Genomic DNA, 27,324 nt, shown 5'->3' with positions numbered 1-27,324 from the left:
TTTTCTAAAATGAACTTCTAAGTAAATTTTTGGTAATGAATATAGTAGTTCCAACTGAATTACCAGCTGGTTTCTGCTGAATTTGCCCGAGGGATTTAACTATATATTGTTTTCATTGTTGACTATGGGCAGGGTGTGGCTAATAGCGTTGCTTAATTCTTTATAATAATTTCGAAATAAATTTGAATTAGGAATGCAGTTTTAGGAAAAGCATAATTACTCTGAATGGCAGCTGCATTTTCGAAAGTTTCCGATTCTATAGACAGAAGACTAGGTGACTCTGGACTAGGCGACACGGAAATAGGCGACTTTTCCCTTTCTGATGAAACATTTCGACCGGAAATGTCGTTATTGTGTATCCCTTTTGATTTAGGATCGGGCTCTATATAAATATATATAAATTTATTTCAATTGGTAAATTTTTAAATTCACATACGTATGAATGATTCGTTTCCTGGAAACTGTGGAGGTTGTGGCAGCGTAATTTTGGACTTCGGTTTCAATTTTTGTTTTTCGACATCTATGGAAAAAAAACTTACATTTTAATGAAATCTTCCTATTTTTTACAATTTCAATCAAGACCTAGATTTTGGGAAGTTTTGCGAATTTTATATGGATTCGGTTTAACGTATTGCCTATCATCTTCCTCAATGTCTTCACTGCAAGTACTGCTACCAGAAGGATATTTCCGTCTAATCCTTTTTCCTCTTCCAAGTTCATCAATATCGTTGTGCTTTTGTACACAGTTCTCGAGCTCGAGAAAATGACACTATAATAAATAATGAAACGACGACTTGTTAAAATAGCTATTCAATTGAATATTCGATTTATCAAAGATATGGTCTGTTAAAGGATTTGAAATCATTGAACAGAACATAATATAATAATAATATACAATTAATTGAAAGTGATACATTCGAACTTACATCCTTTCTGGTATGTTTTAATTTCATATTTTGGCCAATCGGCCTTTGGAGGTTCGCAATGCTTGAGAATTCTTCCTACTGCTGAAGTTTTCGGAGGCCATTGACATACTTTGTCAGTTTCACACCAACTATCCGGGATGACTTCGACAGTGTCATCATCGATAAATTTTACCACCGAAAACATCACTAACGTTGATTATGAGCTCAAGGGACTATTAACCGTTTTATGCACAAATCATTGGTAACTTTAATAACAAGACAAAATAGATGTAGGTTAACGAATTACTAGAACAGCACCAAATGCATGTGGGTTTGTTATTAAAATTGAATGAATGATTTCTATGAAAAATCTATGGCACATTTTTCACAGCGTTTCTGAAGCTCCAATTTTTATAGTAGTAAAGGTCATATGACTTTTAAAGTTGAAGTAATAGAGTTTACCATAGAAAAACCAGTTTTCTACTATTATTAATTTTTCCCTTCCATGGTTGAGGGTTTTTAAATGTCACCAGAATGAAAGACGAATTAAATAAGAAGTGAAAAAGAAATAGGGCTTTGTTACATATGAATTAATTTCTTTGTTGCACTTAAGGACATTATAAAATTAAGGACATTATAAAATTACGAATCATGTAACAATGGTATAATGACCACAGTATTCCTCTTATGCGGTAGAAGTAAGCATTTCTGAGAAAGAGATATATACGGATATATTTTTGTTTCATCATCTGTTTTTCCTATGAACATTCCTAGTTTGGAAGATTGTACAGGATATTCAAAGAAATCCTTTTCAAACTTGCAAATACTTCCGCAGACATAAATTTCATTATTTGTATTTTGGAAAATTGTTTTAACCACGATTTCCTCTTCTGAAATCACCTAAAGCAGTTATCACCCTTGCGTATTGATATTACAAATTTAGGAGTCTGTAACGTTTTGTAGGTTCTAACATTTTCTGGTAAAAATGCTTCATTGCAATGAACGTTCATCACCATAAAGTGTGTACTAAAAAAATCAGGGCAAGAAGTGACAAACATTTCTAGAAGCGTGTTAGCATAATCGCAATGAGTTTTATGCATAATAGGGTGAGCTAATATATAGGCAGCGCAATGAAATAATCGGAAATGATTCATGACATCCTCTCTTAAAACACCGTTTAAAATCACGAGTCCTGTGTATAGCATGAACTGACGCAGTTCAGTGGCTTTCCAACGGTCCAAGTATTTTGTGCTTCGGGGGTTACATGCAAACTCTTTGGGAATATACCGACGAGAACTCTCTAATTTTTCATTAAGGACAGATACCATGTAACTTCCAAGCCTTACTGTAAAACTTCCTGACAAATATGCATGTAAAATTTTTTAGTTACTCCCAAGCACATAAGGTGCATATAGTCAAGTGGAAATTGCTTCACCATGTCTATGTCAAGATCGGTCAGAGGTGAAGGACTACCCCCTAAATGGTGACCCTCATCCTTTTGGTCTCTAAAACTTTGATTGGTGCGAAGAGATACATTCTCCTCTTGCCAAAATAAAGTGCGGTGATTTAACCTAATCCCCTCTATAGTACATTTGTCACAAGAATGGTAGCAAACATGACCCTTGGTGTTTTTCACAAATGAACGTGCAGGAGTATCAAGAATGAAAGGTCCTTTTAAATTGCAACGATAAATCTGGTTCTGATAGGAAAAGCCATTCGCTTGTAATTCCTTAAGATCTCTTATTAAATATCCCAAATACTCCCGTAAATCCCCAGGTTTCGAAATACCGCAAAATACTCCCACTAGAAAAGGTGTTCCTATCATTCCCTCTGAAAAATTGTACACTGAAGCTAAAATTGGCCAAAAGCTAATCGCGGAACTTTTGTATATAGGAATCCCATCAATGCCTATCGCAAAAGAGAGTTCATGCAAATAATCTGGCCTGTCTGATAAAAAATTGGTTATACCTGAATCAAATCCTATATGACAATATTCACCATTTTTAATTGGGATTGTTAGACTTTCTCTGGGAGTTTTAAGGGGAGTCCTAGCATCTTTGGGCAAATTAAGTCCGTGTTTTCTGAGGATCTCAAGTAAATCATTAGTTGTAGAATTTGGAACTTTATGGTTCACTGCCCTGTCTCTGATATCTGAATTTATATCTAATGGCATTTGATCCTCGTCACTAGTTGAGCTATCAGTGCCCGATGGAAACAAAGATGCCTGAATATCTATTACCCTTTCAGGTCTATCTGAATCCCTATCGCTACTTGCAAGGTTTTCAAACTCGATAGGTTGATCCAGTGGTAGAGTTTCTTCGTCAGTAATATGTTCAGTTAAAATAAATTCAACTGGTTTCTGCCCTTGAATATTTATTTCTGACGTTTCATTATTTGAAACACTTAAGTCTTTGTCAGCATAACCGATTTTTTCCAATACCCTGTTTATATACGAATCTCTTTTTCTACGTGTATGCCTAGTAGACAGTGGAGGAGAGCTGCAACCTCCTTTCCCAGTGTCCATAATTAATGTAACATTAAATCCAATTAAATGTAAAATTAACTGTGATTGAAAGAAATCGAGCAACACGTGTAAAAGGCTCAGAAATGCTTACGGCTTTTCACACTTGCACATCATGGCAATAGTCAAGAACAACATACGCGTGAACTATAGTCTACGATGCAATTAGAGTACAGGCTTCCAAAAACAATTCCACCGTAGAGATAGTAGAAGCTTATCACGAAGACACGAACCATGTATGGTGATCGAATCGAATCACCTATAACTTTACTTTTCATAGAACTAAGGCTTAAAATATTTGCCGAACCAACAAATTTACGCACTACATTTCCACTTCCAACTACAGTCATTCCGGACTCAATTTCCTTACTATTATTTCCTAAAAGTCTGACTAAAGAAATAAGCAAAATTATGGTACCAGAGCACAAAAGCTCTTGAAGAAAAAAGAAGGGAAGCGTTCCAAGAATGCGTAACGCTGCCAAGTGCTAACGTTAAACTTTTATTTCAAAAGAGCAAAGCGAACTGCGCTATGACAAATGAACCTTAGGAATAAGAAGGGAACTACGGGGCGCGTTCAATATTCAGAAGCTAACTCTCCCACGTGACTCACAGGTCTTCCAATGTCCGTGAGCCCGAATCGAAAGGGCTAAGGTGAGACAGAACGTCAAAGAAGCATGCCGCTATCCATCGGCTGCTAGAAATCTGCCACCATGGAGTATTATTATTGGAAACCACACAATTCAATAACTTCTTATCATTAAAATAAAATAACAGAATTTTCCAATGAAAAACGGAACAAATTGAAAATGTTAAACGTTGATATGATAAACATACAATTTTAACAAACTCGACTACGTTGGAAAATCAAAAATAGAGCATCCGGTAGATTGTCCCATTAAAAATCTAAATTTAGCACGCGCGATACTTAATACAGCGTAATTGGTGAACTGTCTGAATAGAGTACTAAACTAAGGAAGTCGTAGGCTTATTATGGGAAAGCCAGGGGAATGTCTCATTACAAGATAAAACCAACGACGTCAGAGACTGAAATAAAGAATAAAAACGCATGAGACCTACAATATCAAATAACAATACTAAATAAAGGATATCAGATACCGAAAGTAGAGAAGCCGGCGAACTGTCTCATAAGCAGACTAAAACTGAAAATGCGAGACTTCATATAGTCAAGCCGGCGAACTGTCACATAACAAGACTAAAACTTGATCGTGCCAGACTTAAAATAGAGAAGCCGGTGGACCGTCACATAACAAGACTAAACCTTAATCGTGCCAGACTTAATATAGAGAAGCCAGCGGACTGTCTCATAAGCAGACGTAAACTGACAATGCGAGATTTAATATAGAGAAGCCAGTGGACTGTCCCAAAACAAGACTAAAACTTGATCCTGTCAGAATAAAAATAGAGAAGCCGGTGGACTGTCACATAACAAGACTAAAACTTGATCGTGCCAGACATAATATAGAGAAGCCAGCGGAACATCTCATAACGAGACTAAAACTGAAAATGCGAGACTTAATATAGTCCGCTGGCCCAGTGGACTGTCTCATAACGAGTATAAAAATTGAACGTGCGAGACTTTATATATAGAAGGCAGCGGACTGTCTCATAAGCAGACTTCAACTGAAAATGCAAGACTTATTATAGAGAAGGCAGCGGACTGTCTCATAACGAGACTAAAACTTGAACGTGCGAGACTTAATATAGAAACTCAGGCCCCCTGTCGCAAAACAGGAGTATAACTTGAACGCGCCACATTTAATACAGAGAAGCCGGCGGACTGTTTCAAAACAAGACTGAAACTTGAACATGGTAGACTTATTATGGTGAACGAGACTAAAACTTGAACGTGCGAGACTTTGCATATAGAAGGCAGCGGACTGTCTCATAACGAGACTCAAACTAGAACGTGTGAGACTTAATATAGAGAAGCCGGCGGATTGCCTCATAACCAGACTAAAATTGAAAAGTCCAGACTTAATATAGTCAAGCCGGGGAATTGCCTCTTAACCAGACTAAAACTGAAAATGCGAGACTTCATATAGTCATGCCGGGGGATTGCCTCTTAACCAGACTAAAACTGAAAATGCGAGACTTAATATAGTCAAGCTGACGGATTGTCTCATAACCAGACTAAAACTGAGAATGCGAGACTTAATATAATCTAGCCGACGGACTGTCTCATAACCAGACTAAAACTAAGAATGCGAGACTTCATATAGTCATGCCGGGGGATTGCCTCTTAGCCAGACTAAAACTGAAAATGCGAGTCTTAATATAGTGAAGCCGGGGGAATGTCCCATAACCAGACTAAAACTGAGAATGCGAGACTTAATATAGTCAAGCCGACGGACTGTCTCATAATCAGACTAAAACTGAGAATGCGAGACTTAATATAGTCTAGCCGACGGACTGTCTCATAACCCGACTAAAACTGAGAATCCGAGACTTAATATAGTCAAGCCGGGAACTGTCTCATAATCAAACTAAAACTGAGAATCCGAGACTTAATTTAGTCAAGCCGAGGGATTGCCTCTTAACCAGACTAAAACTGAAAATGCGAGACTTAATATAGTCAAGCTGACGGACTGTCTCATAACCAGACTAAAACTGAGAATGCGAGACTTAATGTAATCTAGCCGACGGACTGTCTCATAACCAGACTAAAACTAAGAATGCGAGACTTCATATAGTCATGCCGGGGGATTGCCTCTAAACCAGACTAAAACTGAAAATGCGAGACTTCATATAGTCATGCCGGGGGATTGCCTCTTAGCCAGACTAAAACGGAAAATGCTAGACTTAATATAGTGAAGCCGGGGGAATGTCCCATAACCAGACTAAAACTGAGAATGCGAGACTTAATATAGTCAAGCCGGGGAAATGTCTCATAACCAGACTAAAACTGAGAATGCGAGACTTAATATAGTCAAGCCGGCGGACTGTCTCATAACCAAACTAAAACTGAAAATCCGAGACTTAATATAGTCAAGCCGGGGGACTATCTCATAACCAGACTAAAACTGAAAATGCGAGACTTAATATAGTCAAGCCGGGGGACTATCTCATAACCAGACTAAAACTGAAAATGCGAGACTTAATATAGTCAAGCCGGCGGACTGTCTCATAACCAAACAAAAACTGAAAATCCGAGACTTAATATAGTCAAGCCGGGGGACTGTCTCATAACCAGACTAAAACAGAAAATGCGAGACTTCATATAGTCAAGCTGGCGAACTGTCACATAACAAGACTAAAACTTGATCGTGCCAGACTTAAAATAGAGAAGCCGGTGGACCGTCACATAACAAGACTAAACCTTAATCGTGCCAGACTTAATATAGAGAAGCCAGCGGACTGTCTCATAAGCAGACGTAAACTGACAAATCGAGATTTAATATAGAGAAGCCAGCGGACTGTCCCAAAACAAGACTAAAACTTGATCCTGTCAGACTTAAAATAGAGAAGCCGGTGGACTGTCACATAACAAGACTAAAACTTGATAGTGCCAGACATAATATAGAGAAGCCAGCGGAACATCTCATAACGAGACTAAAACTGAAAATGCGAGACTTGATAGAGTCCGCTGGCCCAGTGGACTGTCTCATAACGAGTATAAAAATTGAACGTGCGAGACTTTATATATAGAAGGCAGCGGACTGTCTCATAAGCAGACTTAAACTGAAAATGCAAGACTTAGTATAGAGAAGGCAGCGGACTGTCTCATAACGAGACTAAAACTTGAACGTGCGAGACTTAATATAGAAACTCAGGCCCCCTGTCGCAAAACAAGAGTATAACTTAAACGCGCCACACTTAATACAGAGAAGCCGGCGGACTGTTTCAAAACAAGACTGAAACTTGATCATGGTAGACTTATTATGGTGAACTAGACTAAAACTTGAACGTGCGAGACTTTGCATATAGAAGGCAGCGGACTGTCTCATAACGAGACTCAAACTTGAACGTGTGAGACTTAATATAGAGAAGCCGGCGGATTGCCTCATAACCAGACTAAAATTGAAAAGTCCAGACTTAATATAGTCAAGCCGGGGGATTGCCTCTTAACCAGACTAAAACTGAAAATGCGAGACTTAATATAGTCAAGCTGACGGAGTGTCTCATGACCGGACTAAAACTGAGAATGCGAGACTTAATATAATCTAGCTGACGGACTGTCTCATAACCAGACTAAAACTAAGAATGCGAGACTTCATATAGTCATGCCGGGGGATTGCCTCTTAACCAGACTAAAACTGAAAATGCGAGACTTAATATAGTCAAGCTGACGGATTGTCTCATAACCAGACTAAAACTGAGAATGCGAGACTTAATATAATCTAGCCGACGGACTGTCTCATAACCAGACTAAAACTAAGAATGCGAGACTTCATATAGTCATGCCGGGGGATTGCCTCTTAGCCAGACTAAAACTGAAAATGCGAGTCTTAATATAGTGAAGCCGGGGGAATGTCCCATAACCAGACTAAAACTGAGAATGCGAGACTTAATATAGTCAAGCCGACGGACTGTCTCATAATCAGACTAAAACTGAGAATGCGAGACTTAATATAGTCTAGCCGACGGACTGTCTCATAACCCGACTAAAACTGAGAATCCGAGACTTAATATAGTCAAGCCGGGAACTGTCTCATAATCAAACTAAAACTGAGAATCCGAGACTTAATTTAGTCAAGCCGAGGGATTGCCTCTTAACCAGACTAAAACTGAAAATGCGAGACTTAATATAGTCAAGCTGACGGACTGTCTCATAACCAGACTAAAACTAAGAATGCGAGACTTCATATAGTCATGCCGGGGGATTGCCTCTAAACCAGACTAAAACTGAAAATGCGAGACTTCATATAGTCATGCCGGGGGATTGCCTCTTAGCCAGACTAAAACGGAAAATGCTAGACTTAATATAGTGAAGCCGGGGGAATGTCCCATAACCAGACTAAAACTGAGAATGCGAGACTTAATATAGTCAAGCCGGGGAAATGTCTCATAACCAGACTAAAACTGAGAATGCGAGACTTAATATAGTCAAGCCGGCGGACTGTCTCATAACCAAACTAAAACTGAAAATCCGAGACTTAATATAGTCAAGCCGGGGGACTATCTCATAACCAGACTAAAACTGAAAATGCGAGACTTAATATAGTCAAGCCGGGGGACTATCTCATAACCAGACTAAAACTGAAAATGCGAGACTTAATATAGTCAAGCCGGCGGACTGTCTCATAACCAAACAAAAACTGAAAATCCGAGACTTAATATAGTCAAGCCGGGGGACTGTCTCATAACCAGACTAAAACAGAAAATGCGAGACTTCATATAGTCAAGCTGGCGAACTGTCACATAACAAGACTAAAACTTGATCGTGCCAGACTTAAAATAGAGAAGCCGGTGGACCGTCACATAACAAGACTAAACCTTAATCGTGCCAGACTTAATATAGAGAAGCCAGCGGACTGTCTCATAAGCAGACGTAAACTGACAAATCGAGATTTAATATAGAGAAGCCAGCGGACTGTCCCAAAACAAGACTAAAACTTGATCCTGTCAGACTTAAAATAGAGAAGCCGGTGGACTGTCACATAACAAGACTAAAACTTGATAGTGCCAGACATAATATAGAGAAGCCAGCGGAACATCTCATAACGAGACTAAAACTGAAAATGCGAGACTTGATAGAGTCCGCTGGCCCAGTGGACTGTCTCATAACGAGTATAAAAATTGAACGTGCGAGACTTTATATATAGAAGGCAGCGGACTGTCTCATAAGCAGACTTAAACTGAAAATGCAAGACTTAGTATAGAGAAGGCAGCGGACTGTCTCATAACGAGACTAAAACTTGAACGTGCGAGACTTAATATAGAAACTCAGGCCCCCTGTCGCAAAACAAGAGTATAACTTAAACGCGCCACACTTAATACAGAGAAGCCGGCGGACTGTTTCAAAACAAGACTGAAACTTGATCATGGTAGACTTATTATGGTGAACTAGACTAAAACTTGAACGTGCGAGACTTTGCATATAGAAGGCAGCGGACTGTCTCATAACGAGACTCAAACTTGAACGTGTGAGACTTAATATAGAGAAGCCGGCGGATTGCCTCATAACCAGACTAAAATTGAAAAGTCCAGACTTAATATAGTCAAGCCGGGGGATTGCCTCTTAACCAGACTAAAACTGAAAATGCGAGACTTAATATAGTCAAGCTGACGGAGTGTCTCATGACCGGACTAAAACTGAGAATGCGAGACTTAATATAATCTAGCTGACGGACTGTCTCATAACCAGACTAAAACTAAGAATGCGAGACTTCATATAGTCATGCTGCGGGATTGCCTCTTAACCAGACTAAAACTGAAAATGCGAGACTTAATATAGTCAAGCCGACGGACTGTCTCATAAGCAGACTAAAACTGAGAATGAGAGACTTTATATAGTCTAGCCGACGGACTGTCTCATAACCCGACTAAAACTGAGAATCCGAGACTTAATATAGTCAAGCCGGGGACTGTCTCATAATCAAACTAAAACTGAGAATCCGAGACTTAATATAGTCAAGCCGGGGGATAGCCTCTTAACCAATATAGTCAAGCCGGGGGTTGCCTCTTAACCAATATAGTCAAGCCGGGGGATTGCCTCTTAACCAATATAGTCAAGCCGGGGGATTGCCTCTTAACCAGACTAAACTGAAAATGCGAGACTTAATATAGTCAAGCTGACGGTCTGTCTCATAACCAGACTAAAACTGAGAATCCGAGACTTAATATAGTCAAGCCGGGGGACTGACTTAATACATTCTAGTGTAAGAAAAATAGGCTGAATTTAGAGCATTCGGAGGCTGTCAAGTGACTAATAAAATTAGTAATAATAATGGACTGTTTGCTTTAGTGCTTTTAGGCTCGTATTTACATGTATTATCAGTCCCAAGTTTTTAAGACACCTAGCAGACACACGGACTGTTAAAAGATTGTACTGCGGAGCCCATGTGCTACTGGGGTCCTTTTTTTTCGTTGGTTAACGACGAAATCTTTTTAACACGCATGCTGTGAAACTGGATGAAATTTTCAGATGCACAAGTCTCGTTTCTTCGTTGGTGATAATCAGATGTTGCGCGTGATCGGGTGCGCTTTGAACCGACAGACCAGATATTTTCTATAAAGGTTTCCCTCTTCTATCGTGTCGGGGGAAACCACAAAGAGAAAGATTTATTTAAAGAGCTATACTGTTGTGCTGCCAGTGAGTTGTTGTCATCGTCACTTTCTTTAACAAGAAATTTTAGCTCAGTGGTCAAACCAGATAAAACAGGATATATCAAGGCCAGGTTTGATATTTGTCACCGGATGCTAGCCTACTGGCCTCCTCGAAAAGCTTCAACGTGTTAGCTAGTGCTTCAATCTTCTTCCTTTCCAACGCGTCCAACATCTGCACTTTTTCATTAAACATAAGAACCGAATTTATTGGTTCCCTTAGTTCTAAAAGTCTTTCTATCATGTAGAATTTACTGTTCCATCTTGGTTCCACAATCTGAATCGGAAGTTTCACTGAATTTTTCATTTCAATCTGCTTGTAGATTTCTTACTTCTTTTAAAATGAGTATCAACGTTTCTACACTATGATATTGACTCTTTCAGTTGAAGACGCTAAATTCCATCTTTGACTACCAGTTGAAGAGTATGTGCGAAACAGGGCACTGCCTCCCACTTTGATCTTTTAATACCGGAAATAATGCTAGCTTCATTATCAGTAGCTGTATGGTTCACCCATATTTATTTTTCATTTCACTCCGAATACCAAATTCAGCTAACAAAAGGGGTTACAGAGTTGAAAATGTTGATACCAGAATGACCAATTATATACGGACCAATGTATATTGCTTAGGGATAAAGTTTGGCGCATAGTAATGAAGGGTTAAACCCAAATAACTGTTCCCAGATTTCGAGGACCAGAAGTCTATTGAAATGATATTGACTCCAAAGTTTCAATATCTAGTGCGATATCATTTTTCATTTTGGAGATCTAATCATTATACAAATTTGAAATAATACTTTTTGAAAATGTTTAGGTTCTAGAGTTTTCATAAGGTCTTTGAAACGCAAATCTTCCACAATGGTATAAGGTTGAAAATCAAGTGCTATCATTCTGGCGATTTTTGACGTAATTAATGCTGGTTTTGGGTGATCTAACGAATAAGTAGCATTTTTTAGATGGCGTCTATAAGTTTTGGCTGGGAGTTTTTAACATGAGGGGCCTCTTCTTGGTTTTCCAATAAATCAAGTTTTTTTATGGTGACTTTTCAAGTGGTTTATCATGGGTGAGGTAGTTCCTCGATGTCGCTTAAGCCAAATGTCGCAAAAATTGCAAGTAACGATGGTGAGATTTTCTGCATCAAGAGTAAAATATTGCCAAATCTTACTGTGTGTGTTCTTTGACACTTGTGATGGTACATTTGTTGCTCCAAGTGCAACAGATGGGATAGGTGGTTTCTTTAAAGTTTTAGCTTGGACGCTTGGTGCTAGTGGCTTGTAATTATTGAAACTTGGTTGAGATTAGTGTAGCTTTTTTTGCTCCAAAGTAGCTTTTGACACAAAGAAAGATTTTATTGACATATTTGCCCATTGTGATGCTTTATTGGTTGATGAAGTTTTCAGTTGAAGTTGTTCTACTTCATCTCGATCAGCAGACGAGGATGGTGGTTTAATTGAAGATGATGCGGCTGATGGTATAGTAATAGTTTGTGGAGATATGGATATTCTGTATGTACACGAAATTATTCTCTTAGTGAAATTCGCTATCCATTTTTATCTTAAAATGGTCGCAAATGACTCTCAGATAAATCTGTTTCTTTGCATGATGTTCTTGGCAGCTGAGAAAAAATAGCCCCAGAGCTGCAGCTTGTTTGGTATAGTGGAATACTATTCTCAGCTTCGACACTCAAATGTGGTTTCTTTATAGGCACTACATCACTTGATCGAGATTCTTCGTTCTCAACACTGATTTCAAGTTCATCATCTTGTTTTAGGTCAGGATCCATAGTAATAGTGTTGGGTATTTCATTATCAGACGTCCTAATTTCTTCAAAATAATTGTTGTTGCCTTGATGGTTTGCAACGAACCCTACATAGTTATGATCATGATCAGGAAATTAGGCGATATTTTCATTTTAAAATGCACCTGTAGATATTTTGTTTTTTTCCGAAATTAGTATAAAGCAAACTTAGCCAAGTCTAGGGCCGTAGCTTGAATTCCCAATACATCGGCCGCTTTTTCAAAACCATCAGTTCTGAACCACGCCACTCTTTTTGTGGAATCGCGGTTTCTAGTTTGGGAACTGCTTATACAAAGTGCAGCCGATTAAATGGGGAGTTAACAGCCCAGCGTGGCGTTTCGAAGAAGGAAAACGGTGGCACATTAAGTACCGTGCTGGTTAAGTTTTGCTCTAAATAAAAATGAGGTAAGGTTAAGTTTAAAGAAAATTATCCCGTTTTCTAACTATAAAAGAAAAAATGAATGATATCTTATATCAATATATTAGCATTCTATTAGTTTTAAAAACGAGGACTACTGTGCGGCCAGTGAATAAATATAAAATTTTGCACGAAGGAAATTGCACGATTTTGTATTGTTTTGATCGGATTTAAATTGCTACCTTTAACAAAGAAGGTGGCAGGATTATTTCCTAATGCACGGGGAATATTAATGTTTAATTTGGATATGAATTAAAAATCGGCAAAGGTACAAAAACGTTCAACAGTTGGCAGCTTAAGTAAAGTTAGTAATTTATCGTATTTATAATCATGGTCTCTAAAAACCTGTGAATATTTGATTGATTGTGTTCGCTTGATTGTGAACTTATAAATTAAGAAAATAAATTATTTCACAGTAATTTCCCTTACAAAAATTTACGGCTGCATTTTGTCTGTTAAGTAGATTTTTTCGAATCTGCAATATATTGCAATTAAACTGGAATATTCTGGAATAATACTGGAATAAACCTGAAAAAGGTTCAACTTCAGACAAATGTAGATGCATTCCAGAGAGCAAAGCAGAACATTTTAGACGTTTTGCAGAAAAAATATCTTCCGTTGGAAAACTCGATCAGTATATACAAAATTTAGCTACTCTATAGTCATAAAATAGCTGATTTGTAGGATAATTTCAGACGCGTTTCAGATACTTTGTAGGATAATTGCAGGCGCTTTTCATTTACTTTGGAGGCAAACTTCAAGCGTGTTTCGATACTTTACAGGATAATTGCAGGCGCGTTTCAGATACTTTGCAAGATCAATGCTGGTGTATTTCAGATACTTTGTAGGATAATTTCAGACGTGTTTCAGATAATTTGAAGGATCATTGCAGGCGCTTTTCATATACTTTGTAGGCAAACTGCAAGCGTGTTTCAGATACTTTGTAGGATAATTTCAAACCCGTTTCAGATACTTTTCAGGATCATTGCAGGCGCGTTTCTGATATTTTTCAGGATCTTTATAGGCGCGTTTCAGATACGTTTCAGGATCATTGCAGGCGCGTTTCAGATACTTTGTAGGATACTTGCAGGCGCTTTTCATATACTTTGTAGGCAAACTGCAAGCGTGTTTCAGATACTTTGTAGGATAATTGCAGGCGCTTTTCAGATACTTTGTAGGATAATTGCAGGTACTTTTCATATAATTTATAGGATAATTGCAAGCGCATTTCAGATACTTTGTAGGATAATTTCAGGCGCGTTTCAGATACTTTGTAGGCAAACTGCAAGCGTGTTTCAGATACTTTGTAGGATAATTGCAGGCGCGTTTCAGATACTTTGTAGGCAAACTGCAAGCGTGTTTCAGATACTTTGTAGGATAATTGCAGGCGCTTTTCATATACTTTGTAGGCAAACTGCAAGCGTGTTTCAGATACTTCGTAGGATAATTGCAGGCGCTTTTCAGATACTTTGTAGGATAATTGCAGGTACTTTTCATATAATTTATAGGATAATTGCAGGCGCATTTCAGATACTTTGTACGATAATTGCAGGCGCGTTTCAGATATTTTTCAGGATCAATGTAAGCGCGTTTCAAATACTTTTCAGGATCATTGCAGGCGTGTTTCAGGTACTTTTCAGGATAATTGCAGGCGCGTTTCTGATACTTTGTAGGATAATTGCAGGTGCGTTTCAGATACTTTGCAAGATCATTCCTGGTGTATTTCAGATACTTTGTAGGATAATTTCAGACGTGTTTCAGATACTTTGAAGGATCATTGCAGGCGCTTTTCATATACTTTGTAGGCAAACTGCAAGCGTGTTTCAGATACTTTGTAGGATAATTTCAAACCCGTTTCAGATACTTTTCAGGATCATTGCAGGCGCGTTTCAGATACTTTGTAGGATACTTGCAGGCGCTTTTCATATACTTTGTAGGCAAACTGCAAGCGTGTTTCAGATACTTTGTAGGATAATTGCAGGCGCTTTTCAGATACTTTGTAGGATAATTGCAGGTACTTTTCATATCATTTATAGGATAATTGCAGGCGCATTTCAGATACTTTGTAGGATAATTGCAGGCGCTTTTCAGATAATTTTTAGGATAATTGCAGGTGCTTTTCATTAAATTTTTAGGATAATTGCAGGCGCATTTCAGATACTTTGTAGGATAATTGCAGGTGCGTTTCAGATACTTTGCAAGATCATTGCTGGTGTATTTCAGATACTTTGTAGGATAATTTCAGACGTGTTTCAGATACTTTGAAGGATCATTGCAGGCGCTTTTCATATACTTTGTAGGCAAACTGCAAGCGTGTTTCAGATACTTTGTAGGATAATTGCAGGCGCTTTTCAGATACTTTGTAGGATAATTGCAGGTGCGTTTCAGATACTTTGCAAGATCATTGCTGGTGTATTTCAGATACTTTGTAGGATAATTACAGGCGCTTTTCAGATACTTTGTAGGATAATTGCAGGTACTTTTCATATCATTTATAGGATAATTGCAGGCGCATTTCAGATACTTTGTAGGATAATTGCAGGCGCTTTTCAGATAATTTTTAGTATAATTGCAGGTGCTTTTCATTAAATTTTTAGGATAATTGCAGGCGCATTTCAGATACTTTGTAGGATAATTGCAGGTGCGTTTCAGATACTTTGCAAGATCATTGCTGGTGTATTTCAGATACTTTGTAGGATAATTGCAGGCGAGTTTCAGATAATTTGTAGGATAATTGCAGGCGCTTTTCATATACTTGGTAGGCAAAATGCAAGCGTGTTTCAGATACTTTGTAGGATAATTTCAAACCCGTTTCAGATACTTTGAAGGATCATTGCAGGCGTGTTTCAGATACTTTTCAGGATCATTGCATGCGCGTTTCAGATATTTTTCAGGATCTTTATAGGCGCGTTTCAGATACGTTTCAGGATCATTGCAGGCGCGTTTCAGATACTTTGTAGGATAATTGCAGGCGCTCTTCATATACTTTGTAGGCAAACTGCAAGCGTGTTTCAGATACTTTGAAGGATAATTTCAAACCCGTTTCAGATACTTTGAAGGATCATTGCAGGCGTGTTTCAGATACTTTTCAGGATCTTTATAGGCGCGTTTCAGATACGTTTCAGGATCATTGCAGGCGCGTTTCAGATACTTTGTAGGATACTTGCAGGCGCTTTTCATATACTTTGTAGGCAAACTGCAAGCGTGTTTCAGATACTTTGTAGGATAATTTCAAACCCGTTTCAGATACTTTTCAGGATCATTGCAGGCGCGTTTCAGATACTTTGTAGGATACTTGCAGGCGCTTTTCATATACTTTGTAGGCAAACTGCAAGCGTGTTTCAGATACTTTGTAGGATAATTGCAGGCGCTTTTCAGATACTTTGTAGGATAATTGCAGGTACTTTTCATATCATTTATAGGATAATTGCAGGCGCATTTCAGATACTTTGTAGGATAATTGCAGGCGCTTTTCAGATAATTTTTAGGATAATTGCAGGTGCTTTTCATTAAATTTTTAGGATAATTGCAGGCGCATTTCAGATTCTTTGTAGGATAATTGCAGGTGCGTTTCAGATACTTTGCAAGATCATTGCTGGTGTATTTCAGATACTTTGTAGGATAATTTCAGACGTGTTTCAGATACTTTGAAGGATCATTGCAGGCGCTTTTCATATACTTTGTAGGCAAACTGCAAGCGTGTTTCAGATACTTTGTAGGATAATTGCAGGCGCTTTTCAGATACTTTGTAGGATAATTGCAGGTGCGTTTCAGATACTTTGCAAGATCATTGCTGGTGTATTTCAGATACTTTGTAGGATAATTACAGGCGCTTTTCAGATACTTTGTAGGATAATTGCAGGTACTTTTCATATCATTTATAGGATAATTGCAGGCGCATTTCAGATACTTTGTAGGATAATTGCAGGCGCTTTTCAGATAATTTTTAGTATAATTGCAGGTGCTTTTCATTAAATTTTTAGGATAATTGCAGGCGCATTTCAGATACTTTGTAGGATAATTGCAGGTGCGTTTCAGATACTTTGCAAGATCATTGCTGGTGTATTTCAGATACTTTGTAGGATAATTGCAGGCGAGTTTCAGATAATTTGTAGGATAATTGCAGGCGCTTTTCATATACTTGGTAGGCAAAATGCAAGCGTGTTTCAGATACTTTGTAGGATAATTTCAAACCCGTTTCAGATACTTTGAAGGATCATTGCAGGCGTGTTTCAGATACTTTTCAGGATCATTGCAGGCGCGTTTCAGATATTTTTCAGGATCTTTATAGGCGCGTTTCAGATACGTTTCAGGATCATTGCAGGCGCGTTTCAGATACTTTGTAGGATAATTGCAGGCGCTCTTCATATACTTTGTAGGCAAACTGCAAGCGTGTTTCAGATACTTTGAAGGATAATTTCAAACCCGTTTCAGATACTTTGAAGGATCATTGCAGGCGTGTTTCAGATACTTTTCAGGATCTTTATAGGCGCGTTTCAGATACGTTTCAGGATCATTGCAGGCGCGTTTCAGATACTTTGTAGGATACTTGCAGGCGCTTTTCATATACTTTGTAGGCAAACTGCAAGCGTGTTTCAGATACTTTGTAGGATAATTGCAGGCGCTTTTCAAATACTTTGTAGGATAATTGCAGGTACTTTTCTTATCATTTATAGGATAATTGCAGGCGCATTTCAGATACTTTGTAGGATAATTGCAGGCGCTTTTCAGATAATTTTTAGGATAATTGCAGGTGCTTTTCATTAAATTTTTAGGATAATTGCAGGCGCATTTCAGATACTTTGTAGGATAATTGCAGGTGCGTTTCAGATACTTTGCAAGATCATTGCTGGTGTATTTCAGATACTTTGTAGGATAATTTCAGACGTGTTTCAGATACTTTGAAGGATCATTGCAGGCGCTTTTCAGATACTTTGAAGGATCATTGCAGGCGCTTGTCATATACTTTGTAGGCAAACTGCAAGCGTGTTTCAGATACTTTGTAGGATAACTTCAAACCCGTTTCAGATACTTTTCAGGATCATTGCAGGCGCGTTTCAGATACTTTGTAGTATACTTGCAGGCGCTTTTCATATACTTTGTAGGCAAACTGCAAGCGTGTTTCAGATACTTTGTAGGATAATTGCAGGCGCTTTTCAGATACTTTGTAGGATAATTGCAGGTACTTTTCATATCATTTATAGGATAATTGCAGGTACTTTTCATATCATTTATAGGATAATTGCAGGCGCATTTCAGATACTTTGTAGGATAATTGCAGGCGCTTTTCAGATAATTTTTAGGATAATTGCAGGTGCTTTTCACTAAATTTTTAGGATAATTGCAGGCGCATTTCAGATACTTTGTAGGATAGTTGCAGGTGCGTTTCAGATACTTTGCAAGATCATTGCTGGTGTATTTCAGATACTTTGTAGGATAATTGCAGGCGAGTTTCAGATAATTTGTAGGATAATTACAGGCGCTTTTCAGATACTTTGTAGGATAATTGCAGGCGCTCTTCATATACTTTGTAGGCAAACTGCAAGCGTGTTTCAGATACTTTGAAGGATAATTTCAAACCCGTTTCAGATACTTTGAAGGATCATTGCAGGCGTGTTTCAGATACTTTTCAGGATCTTTATAGGCGCGTTTCAGATACGTTTCAGGATCATTGCAGGCGCGTTTCAGATACTTTGTAGGATACTTGCAGGCGCTTTTCATATACTTTGTAGGCAAACTGCAAGCGTGTTTCAGATACTTTGTAGGATAATTGCAGGCGCTTTTCAAATACTTTGTAGGATAATTGCAGGTGCGTTTCAGATACTTTGCAAGATCATTGCTGGTGTATTTCAGATACTTTGTAGGATAATTTCAGACGTGTTTCAGATACTTTGAAGGATCATTGCAGGCGCTTTTCATATACTTTGTAGGCAAACTGCAAGCGTGTTTCAGATACTTTGTAGGATAATTGCAGGCGCTTTTCAGATACTTTGTAGGATAATTGCAGGTGCGTTTCAGATACTTTGCAAGATCATTGCTGGTGTATTTCAGATACTTTGTAGGATAATTACAGGCGCTTTTCAGATACTTTGTAGGATAATTGCAGGTACTTTTCATATCATTTATAGGATAATTGCAGGCGCATTTCAGATACTTTGTAGGATAATTGCAGGCGCTTTTCAGATAATTTTTAGTATAATTGCAGGTGCTTTTCATTAAATTTTTAGGATAATTGCAGGCGCATTTCAGATACTTTGTAGGATAATTGCAGGTGCGTTTCAGATACTTTGCAAGATCATTGCTGGTGTATTTCAGATACTTTGTAGGATAATTGCAGGCGAGTTTCAGATAATTTGTAGGATAATTGCAGGCGCTTTTCATATACTTGGTAGGCAAAATGCAAGCGTGTTTCAGATACTTTGTAGGATAATTTCAAACCCGTTTCAGATACTTTGAAGGATCATTGCAGGCGTGTTTCAGATACTTTTCAGGATCATTGCATGCGCGTTTCAGATATTTTTCAGGATCTTTATAGGCGCGTTTCAGATACGTTTCAGGATCATTGCAGGCGCGTTTCAGATACTTTGTAGGATAATTGCAGGCGCTCTTCATATACTTTGTAGGCAAACTGCAAGCGTGTTTCAGATACTTTGAAGGATAATTTCAAACCCGTTTCAGATACTTTGAAGGATCATTGCAGGCGTGTTTCAGATACTTTTCAGGATCTTTATAGGCGCGTTTCAGATACGTTTCAGGATCATTGCAGGCGCGTTTCAGATACTTTGTAGGATACTTGCAGGCGCTTTTCATATACTTTGTAGGCAAACTGCAAGCGTGTTTCAGATACTTTGTAGGATAATTTCAAACCCGTTTCAGATACTTTTCAGGATCATTGCAGGCGCGTTTCAGATACTTTGTAGGATACTTGCAGGCGCTTTTCATATACTTTGTAGGCAAACTGCAAGCGTGTTTCAGATACTTTGTAGGATAATTGCAGGCGCTTTTCAGATACTTTGTAGGATAATTGCAGGTACTTTTCATATCATTTATAGGATAATTGCAGGCGCATTTCAGATACTTTGTAGGATAATTGCAGGCGCTTTTCAGATAATTTTTAGGATAATTGCAGGTGCTTTTCATTAAATTTTTAGGATAATTGCAGGCGCATTTCAGATTCTTTGTAGGATAATTGCAGGTGCGTTTCAGATACTTTGCAAGATCATTGCTGGTGTATTTCAGATACTTTGTAGGATAATTTCAGACGTGTTTCAGATACTTTGAAGGATCATTGCAGGCGCTTTTCATATACTTTGTAGGCAAACTGCAAGCGTGTTTCAGATACTTTGTAGGATAATTGCAGGCGCTTTTCAGATACTTTGTAGGATAATTGCAGGTGCGTTTCAGATACTTTGCAAGATCATTGCTGGTGTATTTCAGATACTTTGTAGGATAATTACAGGCGCTTTTCAGATACTTTGTAGGATAATTGCAGGTACTTTTCATATCATTTATAGGATAATTGCAGGCGCATTTCAGATACTTTGTAGGATAATTGCAGGCGCTTTTCAGATAATTTTTAGTATAATTGCAGGTGCTTTTCATTAAATTTTTAGGATAATTGCAGGCGCATTTCAGATACTTTGTAGGATAATTGCAGGTGCGTTTCAGATACTTTGCAAGATCATTGCTGGTGTATTTCAGATACTTTGTAGGATAATTGCAGGCGAGTTTCAGATAATTTGTAGGATAATTGCAGGCGCTTTTCATATACTTGGTAGGCAAAATGCAAGCGTGTTTCAGATACTTTGTAGGATAATTTCAAACCCGTTTCAGATACTTTGAAGGATCATTGCAGGCGTGTTTCAGATACTTTTCAGGATCATTGCAGGCGCGTTTCAGATATTTTTCAGGATCTTTATAGGCGCGTTTCAGATACGTTTCAGGATCATTGCAGGCGCGTTTCAGATACTTTGTAGGATAATTGCAGGCGCTCTTCATATACTTTGTAGGCAAACTGCAAGCGTGTTTCAGATACTTTGAAGGATAATTTCAAACCCGTTTCAGATACTTTGAAGGATCATTGCAGGCGTGTTTCAGATACTTTTCAGGATCTTTATAGGCGCGTTTCAGATACGTTTCAGGATCATTGCAGGCGCGTTTCAGATACTTTGTAGGATACTTGCAGGCGCTTTTCATATACTTTGTAGGCAAACTGCAAGCGTGTTTCAGATACTTTGTAGGATAATTGCAGGCGCTTTTCAAATACTTTGTAGGATAATTGCAGGTACTTTTCTTATCATTTATAGGATAATTGCAGGCGCATTTCAGATACTTTGTAGGATAATTGCAGGCGCTTTTCAGATAATTTTTAGGATAATTGCAGGTGCTTTTCATTAAATTTTTAGGATAATTGCAGGCGCATTTCAGATACTTTGTAGGATAATTGCAGGTGCGTTTCAGATACTTTGCAAGATCATTGCTGGTGTATTTCAGATACTTTGTAGGATAATTTCAGACGTGTTTCAGATACTTTGAAGGATCATTGCAGGCGCTTTTCAGATACTTTGAAGGATCATTGCAGGCGCTTGTCATATACTTTGTAGGCAAACTGCAAGCGTGTTTCAGATACTTTGTAGGATAACTTCAAACCCGTTTCAGATACTTTTCAGGATCATTGCAGGCGCGTTTCAGATACTTTGTAGTATACTTGCAGGCGCTTTTCATATACTTTGTAGGCAAACTGCAAGCGTGTTTCAGATACTTTGTAGGATAATTGCAGGCGCTTTTCAGATACTTTGTAGGATAATTGCAGGTACTTTTCATATCATTTATAGGATAATTGCAGGTACTTTTCATATCATTTATAGGATAATTGCAGGCGCATTTCAGATACTTTGTAGGATAATTGCAGGCGCTTTTCAGATAATTTTTAGGATAATTGCAGGTGCTTTTCACTAAATTTTTAGGATAATTGCAGGCGCATTTCAGATACTTTGTAGGATAGTTGCAGGTGCGTTTCAGATACTTTGCAAGATCATTGCTGGTGTATTTCAGATACTTTGTAGGATAATTGCAGGCGAGTTTCAGATAATTTGTAGGATAATTACAGGCGCTTTTCAGATACTTTGTAGGATAATTGCAGGCGCTCTTCATATACTTTGTAGGCAAACTGCAAGCGTGTTTCAGATACTTTGAAGGATAATTTCAAACCCGTTTCAGATACTTTGAAGGATCATTGCAGGCGTGTTTCAGATACTTTTCAGGATCTTTATAGGCGCGTTTCAGATACGTTTCAGGATCATTGCAGGCGCGTTTCAGATACTTTGTAGGATACTTGCAGGCGCTTTTCATATACTTTGTAGGCAAACTGCAAGCGTGTTTCAGATACTTTGTAGGATAATTGCAGGCGCTTTTCAAATACTTTGTAGGATAATTGCAGGTACTTTTCTTATCATTTATAGGATAATTGCAGGCGCATTTCAGATACTTTGTAGGATAATTGCAGGCGCTTTTCAGATACTTTGTAGGATAATTGCAGGTACTTTTCATATCATTTATAGGATAATTGCAGGCGCATTTCAGATACTTTGTAGGATAATTGCAGGCGCTTTTCAGATACTTTGTAGGATAATTGCAGGTGCGTTTCAGATACTTTGCAAGATCATTGCTGGTGTATTTCAGATACTTTGTAGGATAATTACAGGCGCTTTTCAGATACTTTGTAGGATAATTGCAGGTACTTTTCATATCATTTATAGGATAATTGCAGGCGCATTTCAGATACTTTGTAGGATAATTGCAGGCGCTTTTCAGATAATTTTTAGTATAATTGCAGGTGCTTTTCATTAAATTTTTAGGATAATTGCAGGCGCATTTCAGATACTTTGTAGGATAATTGCAGGTGCGTTTCAGATACTTTGCAAGATCATTGCTGGTGTATTTCAGATACTTTGTAGGATAATTGCAGGCGAGTTTCAGATAATTTGTAGGATAATTGCAGGCGCTTTTCATATACTTGGTAGGCAAAATGCAAGCGTGTTTCAGATACTTTGTAGGATAATTTCAAACCCGTTTCAGATACTTTGAAGGATCATTGCAGGCGTGTTTCAGATACTTTTCAGGATCATTGCAGGCGCGTTTCAGATATTTTTCAGGATCTTTATAGGCGCGTTTCAGATACGTTTCAGGATCATTGCAGGCGCGTTTCAGATACTTTGTAGGATAATTGCAGGCGCTCTTCATATACTTTGTAGGCAAACTGCAAGCGTGTTTCAGATACTTTGAAGGATAATTTCAAACCCGTTTCAGATACTTTGAAGGATCATTGCAGGCGTGTTTCAGATACTTTTCAGGATCTTTATAGGCGCGTTTCAGATACGTTTCAGGATCATTGCAGGCGCGTTTCAGATACTTTGTAGGATACTTGCAGGCGCTTTTCATATACTTTGTAGGCAAACTGCAAGCGTGTTTCAGATACTTTGTAGGATAATTGCAGGCGCTTTTCAAATACTTTGTAGGATAATTGCAGGTACTTTTCTTATCATTTATAGGATAATTGCAGGCGCATTTCAGATACTTTGTAGGATAATTGCAGGCGCTTTTCAGATAATTTTTAGGATAATTGCAGGTGCTTTTCATTAAATTTTTAGGATAATTGCAGGCGCATTTCAGATACTTTGTAGGATAATTGCAGGTGCGTTTCAGATACTTTGCAAGATCATTGCTGGTGTATTTCAGATACTTTGTAGGATAATTTCAGACGTGTTTCAGATACTTTGAAGGATCATTGCAGGCGCTTTTCAGATACTTTGAAGGATCATTGCAGGCGCTTTTCATATACTTTGTAGGCAAACTGCAAGCGTGTTTCAGATACTTTGTAGGATAACTTCAAACCCGTTTCAGATACTTTTCAGGATCATTGCAGGCGCGTTTCAGATACTTTGTAGTATACTTGCAGGCGCTTTTCATATACTTTGTAGGCAAACTGCAAGCGTGTTTCAAATACTTTGTAGGATAATTGCAGGCGCTTTTCAGATACTTTGTAGGATAATTGCAGGTACTTTTCATATCATTTATAGGATAATTGCAGGTACTTTTCATATCATTTATAGGATAATTGCAGGCGCATTTCAGATACTTTGTAGGATAATTGCAGGCGCTTTTCAGATAATTTTTAGGATAATTGCAGGTGCTTTTCACTAAATTTTTAGGATAATTGCAGGCGCATTTCAGATACTTTGTAGGATAGTTGCAGGTGCGTTTCAGATACTTTGCAAGATCATTGCTGGTGTATTTCAGATACTTTGTAGGATAATTGCAGGCGAGTTTCAGATAATTTGTAGGATAATTACAGGCGCTTTTCAGATACTTTGTAGGATAATTGCAGGCGCTCTTCATATACTTTGTAGGCAAACTGCAAGCGTGTTTCAGATACTTTGAAGGATAATTTCAAACCCGTTTCAGATACTTTGAAGGATCATTGCAGGCGTGTTTCAGATACTTTTCAGGATCTTTATAGGCGCGTTTCAGATACGTTTCAGGATCATTGCAGGCGCGTTTCAGATACTTTGTAGGATACTTGCAGGCGCTTTTCATATACTTTGTAGGCAAACTGCAAGCGTGTTTCAGATACTTTGTAGGATAATTGCAGGCGCTTTTCAAATACTTTGTAGGATAATTGCAGGTACTTTTCTTATCATTTATAGGATAATTGCAGGCGCATTTCAGATACTTTGTAGGATAATTGCAGGCGCTTTTCAGATACTTTGTAGGATAATTGCAGGTACTTTTCATATCATTTATAGGATAATTGCAGGCGCATTTCAGATACTTTGTAGGATAATTGCAGGCGCTTTTCAGATACTTTGTAGGATAATTGCAGGTGCGTTTCAGATACTTTGCAAGATCATTGCTGGTGTATTTCAGATACTTTGTAGGATAATTACAGGCGCTTTTCAGATACTTTGTAGGATAATTGCAGGTACTTTTCATATCATTTATAGGATAATTGCAGGCGCATTTCAGATACTTTGTAGGATAATTGCAGGCGCTTTTCAGATAATTTTTAGTATAATTGCAGGTGCTTTTCATTAAATTTTTAGGATAATTGCAGGCGCATTTCAGATACTTTGTAGGATAATTGCAGGTGCGTTTCAGATACTTTGCAAGATCATTGCTGGTGTATTTCAGATACTTTGTAGGATAATTGCAGGCGAGTTTCAGATAATTTGTATGATAATTGCAGGCGCTTTTCATATACTTGGTAGGCAAAATGCAAGCGTGTTTCAGATACTTTGTAGGATAATTTCAAACCCGTTTCAGATACTTTTCAGGATCATTGCAGGCGTGTTTCAGATACTTTTCAGGATCATTGCAGGCGCGTTTCAGATATTTTTCAGGATCTTTATAGGCGCGTTTCAGATACGTTTCAGGATCATTGCAGGCGCGTTTCAGATACTTTGTAGGATAATTGCAGGCGCTCTTCATATACTTTGTAGGCAAACTGCAAGCGTGTTTCAGATACTTTGAAGGATAATTTCAAACCCGTTTCAGATACTTTGAAGGATCATTGCAGGCGTGTTTCAGATACTTTTCAGGATCTTTATAGGCGCGTTTCAGATACGTTTCAGGATCATTGCAGGCGCGTTTCAGATACTTTGTAGGATACTTGCAGGCGCTTTTCATATACTTTGTAGGCAAACTGCAAGCGTGTTTCAGATACTTTGTAGGATAATTGCAGGCGCTTTTCAAATACTTTGTAGGATAATTGCAGGTACTATTCTTATCATTTATAGGATAATTGCAGGCGCATTTCAGATACTTTGTAGGATAATTGCAGGCGCTTTTCAGATAATTTTTAGGATAATTGCAGGTGCTTTTCATTAAATTTTTAGGATAATTGCAGGCGCATTTCAGATACTTTGTAGGATAATTGCAGGTGCGTTTCAGATACTTTGCAAGATCATTGCTGGTGTATTTCAGATACTTTGTAGGATAATTGCAGGCGAGTTTCAGATAATTTGTAGGATAATTGCAGGCGCTTTTCATATACTTTGTAGGCAAACTGCAAGCGTGTTTCAGATACTTTGTAGGATAATTGCAGGCGCTTTTCAAATACTTTGTAGGATAATTGCAGGTACTTTTCTTATCATTTATAGGATAATTGCAGGCGCATTTCAGATACTTTGTAGGATAATTGCAGGCGCATTTCAGATAATTTTTAGGATAATTGCAGGTGCTTTTCATTAAATTTTTAGGATAATTGCAGGCGCATTTCAGATACTTTGTAGGATAATTGCAGGTGCGTTTCAGATACTTTGCAAGATCATTGCTGGTGTATTTCAGATACTTTGTAGGATAATTTCAGACGTGTTTCAGATACTTTGAAGGATCATTGCAGGCGCTTTTCAGATACTTTGAAGGATCATTGCAGGCGCTTTTCATATACTTTGTAGGCAAACTGCAAGCGTGTTTCAGATACTTTGTAGGATAACTTCAAACCCGTTTCAGATACTTTTCAGGATCATTGCAGGCGCGTTTCAGATACTTTGTAGTATACTTGCAGGCGCTTTTCATATACTTTGTAGGCAAACTGCAAGCGTGTTTCAGATACTTTGTAGGATAATTGCAGGCGCTTTTCAGATACTTTGTAGGATAATTGCAGGTACTTTTCATATCATTTATAGGATAATTGCAGGTACTTTTCATATCATTTATAGGATAATTGCAGGCGCATTTCAGATACTTTGTAGGATAATTGCAGGCGCTTTTCAGATAATTTTTAGGATAATTGCAGGTGCTTTTCACTAAATTTTTAGGATAATTGCAGGCGCATTTCAGATACTTTGTAGGATAGTTGCAGGTGCGTTTCAGATACTTTGCAAGATCATTGCTGGTGTATTTCAGATACTTTGTAGGATAATTGCAGGCGAGTTTCAGATAATTTGTAGGATAATTACAGGCGCTTTTCAGATACTTTGTAGGATAATTGCAGGCGCTCTTCATATACTTTGTAGGCAAACTGCAAGCGTGTTTCAGATACTTTGAAGGATAATTTCAAACCCGTTTCAGATACTTTGAAGGATCATTGCAGGCGTGTTTCAGATACTTTTCAGGATCTTTATAGGCGCGTTTCAGATACGTTTCAGGATCATTGCAGGCGCGTTTCAGATACTTTGTAGGATACTTGCAGGCGCTTTTCATATACTTTGTAGGCAAACTGCAAGCGTGTTTCAGATACTTTGTAGGATAATTGCAGGCGCTTTTCAAATACTTTGTAGGATAATTGCAGGTACTTTTCTTATCATTTATAGGATAATTGCAGGCGCATTTCAGATACTTTGTAGGATAATTGCAGGCGCTTTTCAGATACTTTGTAGGATAATTGCAGGTACTTTT

This window comes from Phalangium opilio, unplaced genomic scaffold, assembly GCF_054372755.1.
Source record: "Phalangium opilio isolate 3A_F unplaced genomic scaffold, DU_Popi_V2 ptg000032l_1, whole genome shotgun sequence".
NCBI classification, from domain to species: Eukaryota; Metazoa; Arthropoda; class Arachnida; order Opiliones; family Phalangiidae; genus Phalangium; species Phalangium opilio.
Note: the sequence above shows the minus strand (reverse complement) of the source record.